At 38.0% G+C, this 18188-nt stretch overlaps 2 long non-coding RNA genes across 2 annotated transcripts; both read left to right on the top strand.

The window, feature by feature from the left end:
• Positions 1–1660: 1660 nt before the first annotated feature.
• LOC122196805 (uncharacterized) lies at positions 1661–2925 on the top strand. The gene is made up of 2 exons (XR_006188882.2): positions 1661–2477; positions 2638–2925. It is a non-coding gene; the product is annotated as an uncharacterized LOC122196805 (long non-coding RNA).
• Positions 2926–6705: 3780 nt separating this feature from the next.
• On the top strand, positions 6706–7794 carry LOC122196804 (uncharacterized). Its single transcript, XR_006188881.2, has 2 exons — positions 6706–7397; positions 7569–7794. It is a non-coding gene; the product is annotated as an uncharacterized LOC122196804 (long non-coding RNA).
• The last annotated feature ends 10394 nt before the right edge of the window (positions 7795–18188 follow it).

The raw sequence follows: 18188 nt of genomic DNA, 5'->3' as shown, positions 1-18188 counted from the left end.
ATCTATGATGAGGTCATAACCTAACTGTGACGAACACCTCTGCACCAGCACTTACAAGTTTTAGTGATGAAATTCCACACCCACGTTTGCTCATCCTCGGGGACTTTATCGTGTAGGAAACGCCAACGCCCAAACTCGACTCGTCACCCATGGTTGTAGCTAACAGCCGGTGGCGGGATGTAAACCTATATTATATGCGATCTTGAACTTATACCTGACGTTCATCGTTCCAATATGAATTAACGGTTATGACACAGAAGAATTTCCACTAAGATGTACGGTCTTAGAATTATGACAAACATATCCCATGCAGCTTAGGAAATTATCCTAACTCATAAAGATTTTAGAATAAACGTAGCTCATATAGAACGTCATGTGGGTGTGATGGATCCTAACTATATGTCTAGGCATCCTAATCCTAACTTCCCATTATAAGATATCGGACACCAATAATTATTTGGTGTTTAGGCTTAACTATTGATTAAAGTCTTATGGTATTTAAGATTCATAAGACTTAACATATCTCCAAATTTTATTATCCGTCGTGACGAAATTTCGACAACATAATGGCCGTTTTGATAATATTTTCCAGGTTTTCAACCAATGTAAAACCAACAACTCCATAATATTAATAATTCATGTGATTCATACAATATAATATATCACAAATAACGACCCTTAGTTCTGAAGTTGATCCTGTTATTTATCGCAATAAAATCCATAACTTATTAGAATGAGTTATATTTTTATATTTAACAAAAAAAATTATTAATAAATTTTACATTCATATTTACACTATATATATATATATATATATATATATATATATATATATATATATATATATATATATATATATATATATATATATATATTAAAAGTTAACTTTAAATAACTTTAAACTAATAATTTTACACTTCCACAATCTTGGTCTTCCCATTTAATATGACAATGTACTTTTGTTTTATACTTGAATAATATTTATCGTAATTTGCATATCTTTTCATATTTTCATACTTCCAGTCGATGCTTTAACTCATACATATTAAAATCGTCATCTTTATGATTTACAATACCAACTCGTGTTATTATATTAATCTACATAAAACCTTGTGATTTTTAATATTATTAATTAGTATATTACAACGAGGAATAGTTATGTTATTTAAAGCATTCTACTATAGCTTATGGGATTTATTGAAGATTTATATATTTTAGATTTTTTATTTCATACGCGTTTGACCAATATCAAAATATGATGCTATTTTAACGTATAAAAATATTTAAATCATCAAAACTTAACTGGACACGCATGTATTCTCGCCCCAAATATTAAAGAAGTAAAAGCGCGAGTTCAAATTGTTCGGATTCGGTTTGTTTGAGAAGTGTTGCGTGAGAAAGGGCAAGCCCATCATTCTTGAATTTTTTAAATACTTTCGCGTCCATTTCGTAATGAAATTGAACTATCGGGGATTGATTTGGTAAAAATAATTTCAAATGAGGGGCTAAAATGGTTATTTTTATTCAAAGTTTGAAGATTGGGATTCATTCTGTTAAAAATAACCAAAAGTTTGAAGATTATGACTCATTCTGTTAAAAATAACCAAATGAAGGGTTGTTTGTCGATAAATGGAATCACCTTTTGGGAACCGGGGCCTAATTTGAATAAAGAATTTTACAGTGGGGGGCATTTTAGTCATTTCATAAAATGACTTCAACTTAGGGCTCATAAGCCCCCGTCTCTTTTGTTTTGATCGGGCAAAGGATATGAATTGCTCCCAAAGGAAGTCACAAATGAAGAAGAAGCGTCGAAGCAGAAGGGCAGTCGATCATAGACGCGAAGGGGCAATCGGCGACCAGAAGGGAGCACGATGGTTCGTCGCTCGACTCGCAATCGGTGGCGGCCTCCGGGGTTCGACTAGACTGAAGAAGGAGAAGGATCGAAGCAGCGAGGCGGCTGTGACCTCGGACTAGAAGAAAGAGACGAAGCAGCGGGGCTGTTCGTCTTCGGTCTTGGAAGGAGTTGCGAAGGGATGGTCTCCGGGGTCGGCGAGGCTGAAGCAACGACGACGAGAAGAAACAGCGAGGAAGTCGAGGTCTTCGTCTTCAACTGATCACGGAAGAAACGAAATCGAAGAGGTAAACAGAGGTGGGGAATCGGAGTTGGCGAAAAAGCTCCGTCGAGAGAGGGAGAGCCGGCAGCAAAGGGCTGCTCCGGCGATCTCTTTTCTTTTCTGGTTCGATCGGCATCAACTCACGAAGGAGGAGGAAGGACTTCGGTCCACTGCCTTTGTCTGATCGAGAAGAAGAATCCGGTCGGAAGCAGTCACAAGGGTGGTTCGAAGGTGGTTGCAGATGGGAGTTGTAAGGCGGAAGATGGGTGGCATGGGTGATGGAGGAAGCCGGCGACATAGCAGCTCGGGTGGGGCGGTTGGTTGGTTCAACTTCAACCTAAAAATGAACGGAATCAGTAACAGGTAACCTTCTTGCTTTATTTTCTTGTTTTTGTGATTTGGAATTTCCAACATGATGATGAAACGGGCAGAAGGGTCGATCAAGGGTGTTTTGTTGCTTGAGATTGACAGGAAGAAGATGAAGAACAATTGTATATGGGTTTGATGTTCTTGACAATTGCAGGTGGGAAGAGTTGGAACGAAAGGGGAAACAGAAGGTGTCTTTTTGATGGATTTGTGGTACCTGGAAATCTTGGAAGGATTTTGAGAGTGCGCATTGTACGTATTGGTTCATGTGTGTCTAAGTGTGATGTATTGATTGTGTATTTGTTTAATGCTTCCTGTATTATTGTATTTGTTTTAGATTTTGAAGGCAATAATGCATATGCACAATACTTATACAGTCCTATATCAAGGTTTACTATGTATGATGGTAAGAAATATAAAGAGTTTGGGAATTGTATATAGTAAATGACTGAATGGTCATATATTCAATTAATTGGAATTTGAAATGATACATAACATACATATAAATACGTGTATATTTAGTATTTTTATAGACTTTTAATTAGTTAACATATACACATTGTGTTTAACATAATTGTCTATTTGTTATATGTAATATGGATTTTATAAGAACTTTAGCCACTACATGTTGTATTGTTTTTTTTTTAAATACGCTCTTCATACGTGTATGAATATAAATGCACACGATTTCTAAAATATTGAACTATTTTAACGTTAAGATTCGCAACCACCGAATTCGATTTCCAAACTATTTTCGACATGAATTATCAATAGTAGAAACAATGTCGGAGTCAAAATTTTAAGGTTTCATGCCCAATCTTGTATAATTCTATGGTTTTCATGTCATATGGTTTTCATACCACTGTTTCCTATTGTATATTAACATTTAAAATGAATTCGGATGAAAAATCATAACTCTTTCATTTCAAAATATATAAGTTTTTGAGCAATTAAGTGTCATATCATTTAAACTTATTTAATAAACATTAGTGTATCGTATATTTGGTCAATATTATAGCAACGCTTACGGTAACTGATCGTCAGTAGTTGACCCAAATTGTCAATTGTTACATTATCCCCCCGTTGAAAGGAATTTCATTCCGAAATTCTAAGTGTAGATAAAATATTATAAAACAATTGGTGGAATTTCCGTTTCGTTTGATCCATCAAGATCTTTCTAAAGCCAATTTAAGCTGCGTAACTCTAGATTAGATAACCGGTCCAATAGATGACTTGATATAAATATCATTACCAAATTATGTTAAGAATTTATAAGGTCCTTTGAGTTGCACGTTTAACCTGCCTCATTTTCTGGGTTGTATCATTTCTCTAAAAGAATAGGCGTTTTAAAGTTACACAGTCTCTGATTTGGAAGTCGTGAGACTAGCATCGTTTATTCACATAACTCTCTTGTCGTTTGTGTACAATATGTAATCGTTTTCAGGTTCACACAATATTTTATGCGATCTCTTGAGTGGTTCTCTGATCAAAATTCAACATATCACCTGCACACTCTTTGTTCAATTGCGTACCTTCAATCATTGTCCCGAACATCAATGATTGACATCCTCGCCTATATAAGGCTGCAAATGGTATGACCTTGACGATGGCATGATAACTTTCGTTGCAGGAAAAACTCAATTAATGAAAATGAGTATCCTATGTAATATCCAAAGTCTGTCATACTGGTTCAGAGCTATTACAAATCGATGTTTACGAATATGTAGTAAAATAATGGAAAGTCTTATGAGCGAACCCTTCCGATCTGTTAAATAACTTGAGAATACATGCATTTAAAAAACGTCAACAAAAATGTTGGTGAGTTCTACAGGTTTTGAGACAAAATATTTTTATAACCAAAAGTGTTTTTGTAACAATTCTCTCGTTAACCAGCTTTTCTGAATATGTGTCTTTCAATCGAAAGTGTAAAAATAAAATGAGTTTAAAAAGTGTATTTATACTCATTTAAAAATATCGTAAGCTCAAAACCAAAAATAAACATTTGTTGAATATATAAGTAAATCAAATTTAATAATAAATCTTTACGGTTCTCATGACAAAAAATGTTTTTTATATAAAGATTATGAATACCAATTTATGTAACAGAAAACCATACCACACTTTGTGAAAATATAAATATCAAATTTACTCTTGAAACAATGTACAAGCATTTCTATAGTTTATATGTAAAACTCATATGTTTCAATTTGTAAACTTTGTATATTCGTGTCGTGGTATTATTTAATTATTATCTTACTTGAGAAACCGACACTTAACCAGTGTCACAAACTCTTCCCACATAAATATTGTGTTTTCGTGTAACAAAAAAAAGGGTTTATTTAAATAACTTATTCATTGTAAGTTAATAAACCTCGTTCGGTCGTGTCATGATATTAATTAAGTATTATATGACTTAATTTCTATTATTGACACTTATCGTTTTGAGTCACAAGCTATCCCACTACTTATAGTTTCTTTCAACTTGGATCACTGAACGAAAAACCCATATAAACCCAATATTGATTCTATACGGTAACAAGGGAAATATGGGATTTATGATGAAGTCATAACCGAACTGTGACAAACACCTCTGCACCATCACTTACAAATTTTAGTGCTGAAAGTCCACACCCAAGTTTGCTCATCCTTGGGGACTTTATCGTGTAGGAAATGCCAACGCCCAAACTCGACTCATCAGTTGATGGTTGTAGCTAGCAATTGGTGGCGGGATGTTAACCTATATAAGTATGCAATCCTGAACTTATACCTGACGTTCGGCGTTCCAATACAAATTAACGGTTATGACACACAGGGGAATTTCCACTTAGATGTATGGTCTTAGAATTGTGACAAACATATCCCATGCAGCTTAGAAAATTATTCTAACTCATAAGAGCTTTTAGAATAAACATAGCTCATATAGAACGTCCCGTGGGTGTGATGGATCTCAACACTATGTCTAGGCATTCTAATCCTAACTTCCCATTATATGATGTCGGACACCTATAATTATTTGGTGTTTAGGCTTAATTATTTATTGAATTCTTATGATATTTGAGATTCGTAAGACTTAACATATCTTCATATTTTATTATCTGTCGTGACGAAATTTGGACAACATAACGGTTGTTTTGATAATATTTTCCAAGTTTCAACCAATGTGAAACCAACAACTCCATAATATTAATAATTCATGTTATTAATACAATATAATATATCGCAAATAACGACCCTTAAGTTCTGAAGTTGAACCTATTATTTATCCCAATAAAATCCATAACTTGTTAGAATGAGTTATATTTTTATATTTAATAAAAAAAATTATTAATAAATTTTACATTCATTTTTACACAATTTATATATATTAAAAGTTAACTTTAAATAACTTTAATATGACAATGTACTTTCGTTTTATACTTGAATAATATTTTTGGTCATTTGCATATCTTTTCAAACTTCCATTCCATGCTTTAACTCATACATATTAAAATCGTCATCTTTGTGATTTACAATACCAACTCGTGTTATTATAGTAATCTACATAAAACCTTGTGATTTTTAATATTATTAATTAATATATTACAACGAGGAATAGTTATGTCATTTAAAGCATTCTACTATAGTTTACGGGATTTATTGAAGATTTCTACATTTTAGATTTTCTATTTCATACCCGTTTGACCAATATCAAAATATGATGCTATTTTAACGTATAAAAATATTTAAATCATCAAAACTTAACTGGACACGCATGTATTCTCGCCCCAAATATTAAAGAAGTAAAAGCGCGAGTTCAAGTTGTTCGGATTCGGTTTGTTTGAGAAGTGTGGCGTGAGAAAGGGCAAGCCCATCATTCTTGAATTTTTGAAATACTTTCGCGTCCATTTCGTAACGAAATTGAACTATCGGGGATTGATTTGGTAAAAATAATTTCAAATGAGGGGCTAAAATGGTTATTTTTATTCAAAATTTGAAGATTGGGATGCATTCTGTTAAAAATAACCAAAAGTTTGAAGATTATGATTCATTCTGTTAAAAATAACCAAATGAAGGGCTGTTTGTGGATAAATGGAATCACCTTTTGGGAACGAGGGCCTAATTTGAATAAAGAATTTTACAGTGGGGGGCATTTTAGTCATTTCATAAAATGACTTCAACTTAGGGCTCATAAGCCCCCGTCTCTTTTGTTTTGATCGGGCAAAGGATATGAATTGCTCCCAAAGGAAGTCACAAATGAAGAAGAAGCGTCGAAGCAGAAGGGCAGTCGATCATAGACGCGAAGGGGCAATCGGCGACCAGAAGGGAGCACGATGGTTCGTCGCTCGACTCGCAATCGATGGCGGCCTCCGGGGTTCGACTAGACTGAAGAAGGAGAAGGATCGAAGCAGCGAGGCGGCTGTGACCTCGGACTAGAAGAAAGAGACGAAGCAGCGGGGCTGTTTGTCTTCGGTCTTGGAAGGAGTTGCGAAGGGATGGTCTCCGGGGTCGGCGAGGCTGAAGCAACGACGACGGTAAGAAACAGCGAGGAAGTCGAGGTCTTCGTCTTCAACTGATCACGGAAGAAACGAAATAGAAGAGGCAAACAGAGGTGGGGAATCGGAGTTGGCGAAAAAGCTCCGTCGAGAGAGGGAGAGCCGGCAGCAAAGGGCTGCTACGGCGATCTCTTTTCTTTTCTGGTTCGATCGGCATCAACTCACGAAGGAGGAGGAAGGACTTCGGTCCACTGCCTTTGTCTGATCGAGAAGAATAATCCGGTCGGAAGCAGTCACAAGGGTGGTTCGATGGTGGTTGCAGATGGGAGTTGTAAGGGGGAAGGTGGGTGGCATCGGTGATTGAGGAAGCTGGCGAGAGTAGCAGCTCGGGTGGGGCGTTTGGTTGGTTCATCTTCAACCTAAAAATGAACGGAATCAGTAATAGGTAATCTTCTTGCTTTTTTTTTTCTTTGTTTTTGTGATTTGGAATTTCCACCATGATGATGAAACTGGCAGAAGGGTCGATCAAGGGTGTTTTGTTGCTTGAGATTGACAAGAAGAAGTCAAGAAGATGAAGAACAATCGTATATGGGTTTGATGTTCTTGATAATTGCAGGTGGGAAGAGTTGGAACGAAAGGGGAAACAGAAGGTGGGTTTACTGTCTTCACCCAGATTTTGGAAGACTTTTTGATGGATTTGTGGTACTTGGAAATCTTGGAAGGATTTTGAGAGGGCATTGTACTTATTGGTTCATGTGTCTAACTGTGATGTATTAATTGTGTATAGTGTGGTGTATTGATTGTGTATAGTGTGGTGTATTATTGATTATGTATTTGTTTAATGCTTCCTGTATTATTGGTTCTTCTAACTTCATATACATGTATGTATTTGTTTTAGATTTTGAAGGCAGTAATGCATATGCACAATACTTATACACTCCTATATCAAGGTTAACTATGTATGATGGTAAGATATATAAAGAGTTCAGAATTTGTATTTAGTAAATGCTCGAATTGTCATATATTCAATTAATTGGTATTTGGAATGATACATAACATACGTATAAATAAGAGTATATTTAGTGTTTTTATAGACTTTTAATTAGTTAACATATACACGTTGTGTTTAACATAATTGTCTATTTGTTATTTGTTTAACATAATTGTCTATTTGTTATTTGTAATATGGATTTTATAAGAACTTTAGCCACTACATATTATATTGTTTTTTTAAATACACTCTTCATACGTGTATGAATTTAAATGCACACGATTTATGAAATATTGAACTATTTTATCGTTAAGATTCTCAACCACCGAATTCAATTTCCAAACTATTTCGACATTAATTACCAATAGTAGAAACCGTGTCGATGTCAAAATTTTAAGGTATAATTCTATGGGTTTCATGTCACTGTTTCCCTATTGTATATTAACGTTTAAAATGAACTCGAATGAAAAATCATAACTCTTTCATTTCAAAATATATAAATTTTTGAGCAATTAAGTGTAATACCATTTAAACTTATTTAATAAACATTAGTGTATCATACATTTGGTCTAGATTATAGCAACGCTTACAATAACTAATTGTTTGTAGTTGACCCAATTTGCCAATTGTTACACGTTATTCTCACTTACTAATCCTAATATGATGATCTCGATGGATCTTTTTTAAATGACCTTTATCGGCCGACAACTAAAATAACTAGATTATTCGGCACAAAAGTATGATAATGCCTTGGGTAAATACAACAACACGACAGTACATTAATACATTGTATAGTCATGGCAGACACGACAGTACAATAGCACTTTGGTTTAGCATAACAGTACATATCGGAGGTAGGGTCCATTTGGTATACAGAGCATATTGTTTGGAAATTTCACTTTAAACACCTCACTAAATCCAGCCTAAACATCATCCCTGTAAGTAGATCAATCTGTGACAACCCAAAGTTTATTCCGTTACACCACCCCGTTACCGTTAACGGAATATTCCATTTTATAAAAGTTCCGTTAATTAGAGGTTGCCAAATAAATAAATGTTTTATTTATTTATATTTTTTATGTCGTTATAGTCGTAATAAAGTAAATAAAAACACTTAAATTACATTTCCATATTAATTTGGAAAAAGGTTAAATTTTATTACGACCACTAAATCGGGTGCGACCAAAAGCCCCGTTTAACGACAGTATTGGGTAGTTTCCCATTTAGCCTAAACTCCAGCCACTATATAAGGGGGAATGGACTTCATTCCACCCCTTTTCACCCTCTCTCTATACACTCTCTCATAAAAGTCCGATTTCGCCTAAAATCCGCAACCAAACGCCTCCAAATCGTAAGTTCTTGTACCCTAACTTGTTCAAAACATTATTAGCTGTGACTTTACCCCAAAAATTGACCTAAGAAGCTGTTAGAATGGAGTTTACGGCCTAAGAACCTCCTTAGGCCGTAAACCCCTTAAATGAGGCCAAAATGACCCAAATTTGTCCCATTGAGCCTAGGAACCAATTAAGGATTTAGCTTAAGAGTGTTTGAAGCTTAAAACAACAACTTTTGGGACTTAAAAGAGGGTTTACGGCCCAAGCACATGCTTAGGCCATAAACACCCTCTAAGCTTGTTAAATCATGTCCAAAACACTCCCAAACCCCCCTTAGGCTTAAGACATAAATTAGGGACTTGCTATTTCGGGTTTGGTGCAATTAAACACAATGAAATGAGGGGTAAAAAGGAATTTACGGCCCAAGAACATGCTTAGGCCATAAACACCCCCAAACCATGCCAAATGATAGTAAATGTCCCCTAAATGGCCTTATACCTTCACTAGAAAATGCTAGGGTTGAAACAAGGGCTCAAACTCAAAGTTTAAAGGGGTGCATGAGATTTCACGGCCAAGCCAAGAGCTTACGACCGTAAACTCCCAAGGAGTGGTCATTTGGACCATAAACTCCAAGGGAGTGCACTCTTGAAACCCCAAACACCCCTATAGCTTTGAATAATTACTAGGATTGAAATAAGGGCCTTGAACTTCCATAAAATCAAGAGGGTAGGAGTTCACGGCCGTGAAATCCCATAGGGGTGGTTCATGGGCCGTAAACTCCCATTTGGTCCCTTTAAATGCCTTAAACCCATTCATACCTTTTGAATTTGGACTTATCAAAATTCCACGATCAAGATAAAGCCTTTAAACATCCTAGAAACCCCTCACCATGAGTTTACGGCCGTAAACTCATGGGGAGTTGTCCCTGGGCTGTAAACACTATGTATAGAGTTTACTCTTGGAGAGTAAACTCCATTCCTAAGCCATTCACACCCTTAAATGTTACCTGGGACACCCCAAACACTTAACCAAAGTGTTTTCCGCTCCTTAGAGTGCGTATACTTGTTAGTATTAAATGTACTAATTTTATGTGAACATATGTTAAATAGGTCACTAAGTGTGTCCAAGTCTTTACTTGACACCGAGCACCCAACCGACACCTTCGTCGGATCCACTTACATCAGGTGAGTTCATACCCCTAAATGAACATTTTAAATGTTTTTACATGTTTTATAGGGGGGAATACAAGTTAAACATGTCAGTTATCATATCAATCACATGTGATTGATAACCCGCATGCATAAGGATTTACCACACCGTAAACTGTTTTACCAAGTAGGATACTATAAATGATTTTCCAAAAGGTTTTCACTTGTTCAAAACTCTTACTTATACTGTTTTATCAAAGTTCATTTTAAACTGGTTTATGAAAAGTTTCCAAAGAATTTCTAAAGGTTTTCAAACTTATTTTACCAAAGAACACCAAGTTGTGATTTTCTCCAGTATAAAGGTTTTCTTCCATGTTTTGATACTCCCTCTTAGTTTAAACTCCTACTTGATAACGCTTTCACTTCGTGATGCGTTTATACTTGTTATTGCCTCTATTTCGCTTATACTTGTAGTCGCTTATGCCTATTAGACGCTCTTACTTCACTTGTTGTCGCTTCTACTTCGTGATACACTTATATTTGGTAACACTTATACTTCACGATCCGGTTATTCCACACTGTATGTTTATACTTCACGATTCGGTTATTCCACACGATTCAGTTATACATCACGATTCGGTTATACATCACGATTCGGTTATACTTCACGATATGGTTCCACTTGTTACACACTCAAACGTAGTTAGATGTATGTATGTGCTTGTATAGATGCATATAAATAATGACTGAAGGACTTAGGAAGGCTTGTCTGCCCTATTTCCTTTTCTTCGTTGAGATGTGGTCTGGTGGGATCAGATGTCCGTCCGAAGGTCGTTTGATTCATTAGTTATATATTATGTATAAGAGCATAGACATATAGGTTTGCACTAGTCAGTTCAGTTGTGAGTCTCTACCTCTAGTTCAACACTTATACTGGAAACACACTACCCACTATTTGGGATGCATCTTCGGGACACGGCCTTCTCCGTTGTCTAGTTGGTAACCAGAGTCTACTGTAGGGAGAGCGGACATTGTGTGTATAGATCTATATGGGATTGACACCCCCGCACCCTGACTGCTAGCTACAGTCCACGGCCTACCAAGCCAAGGGGTGACAAATGTCACATTTTATAGACGCTTGCAGGACGTCAGGTACTCTAGTGTCGGGTAGTATGGTTACGAGTATCCCAGGTTACCTTATAATTCATGGCCTTAAGGTAACTGTATTTTACACTGTATTTTACACTGTATGCTGGAAATCCACTCTCAGAGTCACACTGTTTTTAGACCTTGCTAGATGTACCTTTCATTTGATACCGTCTGGGGTCTGTATTCCTTGTTTTAGACCTTGCTAGCTGTATCTTTCATTTGATACTGTCTGGGGTCTGTATTCCTTGTTTTAGACCTTGCTAGCTGTATGTTTCATTTGATATTGTCTGGGGTCTGTATTCCTTGTGTTAGACCTTACTAGCTGTGTCTTTCATTTGATACTGTCTGGGGTCTGTAGTCTCTGTTTTTAGACCTTGCTAGCCGTACCTTTCATTCGGTACCGTCTGGGGTCTGTGTCTCCCTTTGTTAGACTGAGCCAGGCGTGTCGTTTGTTCGATACTCTCCTGGAGCCTATGATTCCTCTTGCCTTAGTCAGCAGTCTTCACTGCTGAGGCATATGTTATTTTCCCTGAGTACTCCTGCTTTCTTTAATAATCTAATTATGTATTTTGATAATGATAGCGATTAAGGGAAAACTACTTTTTACCACATAACTCCGTCCAGTCTTGGTAGAAGACTGCTTTTATTAAAGAAAATATAGGATTTTATGAAAAAGACACTAATGTAATGGACACTCTAAAACTACCATTTTTATTAAAGTTATTTGGATGAAATGACACTAAATACTTATGAACTCACCAGCATTTGTAAAAATGCTGATACTCGCTTTTCAAATAACTTGTATTCTCAGGTCAGCATTAGACAGGTACATTCCCGGAGCTGTTGATGAAGATAGCTTAGTACCAAACTGCACTTATATTATTACCTGTATTACTTTGTTGTATTGTAATGTAAACCATGTAAAACTATTACTATTAATGCAATGGTTGTTGTACTTTGATTACTATAATGCATGTGTTGTGATACTTGACATGACGTCATCCACCCCAGAACGTTTCCGCCGTTCCAGTTTTGGGGTGTGACAGATTGGTATCAGAGCATTGTTTATAGTGAGCTAAGTATATCAATTCATAAAAGATATACAGCTTATAAATACAAAAGGGATAAAACACTCTGACCAAGAATTGTACTTTAAAATATAACCATATTTTACCAAAGTATAAGAAGATCCAGAATCTAAACACTCGAACACAAGTATCACAAGAAGAACAATAATAAAATTCTTTGGATGTTGAGCATTACCGTCAAACCTGGGCAGTTATGTAATTGTAAGCTGGAATAAATGTAACCTGATCAACTACATTTATTCGAGATGCGATGAACATGTGCTCGGGAGTGATAGTGGTGTTGCAACAAGTCTGAAACTTACCAACTAGGAATGCTAGAGCCAAACATAAAGATAAAATACTATAGGAGTATTTTAGAATACTAAAAGATTCACACTAATCCCATAATCATATTCAGAAGATAAGAACACAAACAAGAAATTTAAAATACCATAGGGGTATTTTAGGATACATAGATAACCTTGTGTGAAGAACTAAAAAGATCCTTATTGATATACCTACAGCTACAGAGGGTATACTCCCAAGGCTATATATAATAAGGATCCCATAGGCTAAGAATGTGTGGTTTCGTCCTACTTCCTTTTCCTTGTTTGGATGTGGATATAGAGTAGTATCACATATTTGAAGGCCTATCAGATCTAAGCTATATATGATTTGTATACCCTGTGTAATCGTAGCAGGGTTTGATATGGATCATCCAGTAAAATGTTAATAATCTCTTAGGATTCTTTAGACATTTCCATTCTCGCACGAACCCTGTAGACAACCCTATCCACTTCAGTGCTTGACAGAAGAGTTGATGCAGACCCAGAAGAGGTTCATTAAGAAGATTTCCTGTTCGGAAATAAATGAACTGGGTTGAGACTATTGAATTCACCAAGTGCCTATATCTTTTTAGGGACATTGGTAAGAAATTCGCCTAAACTTTCAAAATTTCCAGTCATCCATCATGAAGTGATGACACCCGGAGTCGGATTCAGGAGTAAGGTGGAGTAGAAATTCAATGTGTCTTCATGAGAAAAGAACCCTAGGTAACTACCCGAAGGAAACCAACGCCGATTCCAATCAAAGATACGAGGCAGACAGAGGGAGCCAGTGCATGGAACCCAAGAAGTGTCTTACCCTCGTGTTCGTCACGCTAATACACCCTTAAAATAATACAATTTAGTGAGTTAGTGGTTACACTACTCACGCTATGTGTTAGGTAAATCGTCGTTTCCCGTTGCCAGTCACACGATTAGAGCGGATCCCCGCACCTCTATTGAGAGTGTTTAGCCAAGAGCTTTCATGATGCCTCTCTTTTCGCGATTTTCATTCCGAACCGTTCTCAAATCTTTCCAGGCCGGAGAGTGAAACCTTTTCCAGTATAAAGGTAACTTAGTAGGAACGACTCGCATCTTATGGCTTTTTCCGATACTCATACTCCTACCTTGATTACCAGGACTACATCATAGGAATGTAGGTTGACACTCAGACAACCAGTACCCGAGACACGGGAAAAATTTACACCTAATACAGTCAGGACAGATATGTCCAGGGTTAGCCATCGTCTCTCATTATCATGTATTCCTTTCCGTGTAGGAAAAACCATGCCTCCAAAGAAGCATAACCAGTCCACAAGCAAGAAACCTCCTCTCTTATTCGATGAAGCTACGTTCCAAGCTGCAGTCTCGGCAGTAGCAGCTGTCATGGCTCACCTGAATGCTAACAACACCAATATTAGCAAGGGCCCTGTTGGGAATTCCAATCCTAGCAATGGACAGCAGCAACCAACACCTGCATGCCCAGCCACCCAAGAACCTCAACCGAATCCACTAAAGAGAAAACTCAAGATCGAGGAGGGAGGTACCTCGGCTCAACGACCTTCCGAAGGGCAACGAGCTAAGACGGTCAATGCCTCTGTCAATCCTTCCCTCCCGACTTCAAGAAGACCATACCTAGGAAACCTCCCCCACTGCAGCAACTGCAGCTACCATCATCATGGTGTCTGTCGGGAACTCTTATGTGCTAGGTGCAACATAAAGGGGCATACTGCTCGTGTATGCAGAACTCCGGTGGAGCGTATTGCATCAATCACCAATGTGACGGCCAATCTAGTTTGCCGACTATGTGGTGAGATTGGACACTTCAAAAGGGATTGCCCGACTGAAGGAAACAACAAAGACACAGGAAGAGCCTAACTCTACTGATTAAGGAGAAGCATCAAGGAACCCGGTAGATTTTTGGTATGTCTCTCAATCTCAGATAACTAAACTGAAAACATTAAAAGACTAATTCAAATGTAAATACTTCCCCATTAAGGCGAAAGTCTCAGCACTGTTATAAAATTTACAAATTCATCAGGTAAAACTATAATGGCTAAACATATACGTTACGGTCACGTATAGTTAAGATGGATAGACCTAGAGTGAGTGAATGCCACCTCATTTCCTGTTCCTCATTTGGTTGTGGATTTAGGGTGGAGTCGCTCAGTCAACAGTCCTCCCCACCTTAATTATACATGACTAGTATATGTTAGGCGATTATAGAAATGCCTCATGAGAATCCATTCATGAAAAGGTACTCTACTCAGAAGCACTTAGGACTCTCTATAGTTCTGCGTCGACTCTATCAGTCCAAGTATCCGCGGCAGTGATACACAGGACGAAACCCGTGACGCCTAGAACTTGTGTTCCTGTTCGGCGCATGACTATATCGATCCTCATTTTATGTCATGTCGAAGTATGCAAATTCCGAAGACTCTATTGATCATGCTTTGACGTAGTGCAACCATGTGTACATCCCTAGTGTTGTGTAAAAAGAACTTTCTCCGTAGCCATGTCGGCAAATAAAGGTTCTTCGGAACCTAAACATAATACAAATAATCAAACCTAATGCGATCCGTCAGTCGTCGCTCTTATCTCAAACCTTCCGAAGTACCCAGGAGAAGGGTACTACGCGCTGTTGACCGACCCCTCTTAGTCATATGGAAACCGAAGCGAAAGACACTGCAAGATACTCCAGAAGACAATGACCATCTGAAGCATACTTCATAGATTCCCCAGAAGGACCCTTCGCACCTTGCACATCAGGTTCGTGAACCCAGAGGATAGAACTCATGAGACTGACCACTATAACCAGGTATATGCATAAAGGTGGTATATAGTCGAGATCAAAAAGATTTAAGATGTGTGCTTCCTCCCTACTCCCTGTTCCTCGTTGGGTTGTGGGTCTGGGGTGGAGTCGCACAACTGAACATCCTGCCGACCTCAATTATATACGGCCTGCATACACCAAGTATTAATGGTTAAGCCAAGTATGAGCTCTACCACGAACCTCATAGTAAAGCCCTTCATCCTATTCCATAAAATAGGGGCCGGAGTCAAGATAACCACTGCGGGTTGAGCTACCGTAATTACCACAAATCCAAAATTTGTTGTCATACCGGTTAAGCCCACGTAGTAGCTAACACCCTCAGTCAGTAAAGAGATTAAAGTTTCAAGTGATGGGAACCTATACTCACTAGATTTGACCTAGACCGAGAAAACTCAGAACCTTCGGAAGAGTAGTTGCAGTAGGTGCTCGCACTACTCAGGCACTTCGTCCACCCTGTTACCGATGAGTAGTGCCTAGGATCCTCCACCCTCTCGCATGGAGGAAGTCGTCGTCGCCCTGTAGACGATAGACTTCATTTTCTGAAGTGACCACTAGAATACCGAGAACCATAGGATAACCTCCGCAGCCAAGAATACTTGATCAAAGTGCGAAAGTAGTTGCGTTAAGCCTCATGACCCAGATACTGAAGAGATTATAGACTTGACACCATCCTTGGTGTTAGTTGAGGGGTTATGCAGGAGCATGCGCTTTCCGCACTAGAATAAACCAAAGACTTAGAGATTCATTGGACTATTAGGTGTTCCACGAATACTATCTCGCGCAGAAATAGTAGAACCACCTCCCGAGATAGTCCAACACTCGTCTGGTGAAACCCTATCTCCCTGACCCTGAGGGTTTCCGTTAGAAATACCTCAAGCATCAGAAGTGCAGGTTCATTTTGCACGAGCTTGAGGTAGACACTCTACAGCAGACAGATAACCGTAGACACGCAACCCATTCGATGACCTAGAAAGCCTCTAAAAGCCAATTGACAGGAAACGCGAAACCAAAGACAACCTGAGCTTCCTAAGAACCAACCTGAAGGACCACACTACCAGTATGAGAGAGAACGTTAGGAACTTCGGAATGGCGATCACGCTAGTGATGATCTTGCCATAGAAGTACACTATGTTCTAGGTACTGAAAAGCTCTACCCTTCCGAGAGCTTAGGACCACCCAAGATCCTTTACGGAGATTGGTCCAACCCTCGTCAGACCACTACTACTTCCGGATATTCCACAAGTTTCACACCCGATCGATCCACTTCTTAGACTTGATAAGTGTTTACCCGACGTCACTCTTCGTATCCCATACATCCAGATAGAAACCAGTGAGAACCCTAAACTCGTAGATACACCAGTCGGAACCCACTAACTACACGAGATGGAATCCGCATCCCGTAGGTGAAGGTTGTTGGAATGACAAACACAGACCAGAGTTCACTTGGGAATGCGAGGACAAACCGAATAGGAAGTACCCTCCTGCCTCTATCATTCATACCTACTACCTTGCCTAGACCTGAATTTCGGGACGAAATTCCCTCTAACGGGGGGATGATGTGACAACCCAAAGTTTATTCCGTTACATCACCCCGTTACCGTTAACGGAATATTCCATTTTATAAAAGTTCTGTTAATTAGAGGTTGCCAAATAAATAAATGTTTTATTTATTTATATTTTTTATGTCGTTATAGTCGTAATAAAGTAAATAAAAACACTTAAATTACATTTCCATATTAATTTGGAAAAAGGTTAAATTTTATTACGACCACTAAATCGGGTGCGACCAAAAGCCCCGATTAACGACAGTATTGGGTAGTTTCCCATTGAGCCTAAACTCCAGCCACTATATAAGGGGGAATGGACTTCATTCCACCCCTTTTCACCCTCTCTCTATACACTCTCTCATAAAAGTCCGATTTCGCCTAAAATCCGCAACCAAACGCCTCCAAATCGTAAGTTCTTGTACCCTAACTTGTTCAAAACATTATTAGCTGTGACTTTACCCCAAAAATCGACCTTAGAAGCTGTTAGAATGGAGTTTACGGCCTAAGAGACACCTTAGGCCGTAAACCCCTTAAATGAGGCCAAAATGACCCAAATTTGTCCCTTTGAGCCTAGGAACCAATTAAGGATTTAGCCTAGGAGTGTTTGAAGCTTAAAACAACAACTTTTGGGACTTAAAAGAGGGTTTACGGCCCAAGCACATGCTTAGGCCGTAAACACCCTCTAATCTTGTTAAATCATGTCCAAAACACTCCCAAACCCCCCTTAGGCTTAAGACATAAATTAGGGACTTGCTATTTCGGGTTTGGTGCAATTAAACACAATGAAATGAGGGGTAAAAAGGAGTTTACGGCCCAAGAACATGCTTAGGCCGTAAACACCCCC

Source organism: Lactuca sativa, chromosome 2 (genome assembly GCF_002870075.4).
Source record: "Lactuca sativa cultivar Salinas chromosome 2, Lsat_Salinas_v11, whole genome shotgun sequence".
NCBI classification, from domain to species: Eukaryota; Viridiplantae; Streptophyta; class Magnoliopsida; order Asterales; family Asteraceae; genus Lactuca; species Lactuca sativa.
The sequence above is the reverse complement of the archived record's forward strand: the minus strand, read 5'-3'. Positions and strand labels throughout refer to the sequence as shown.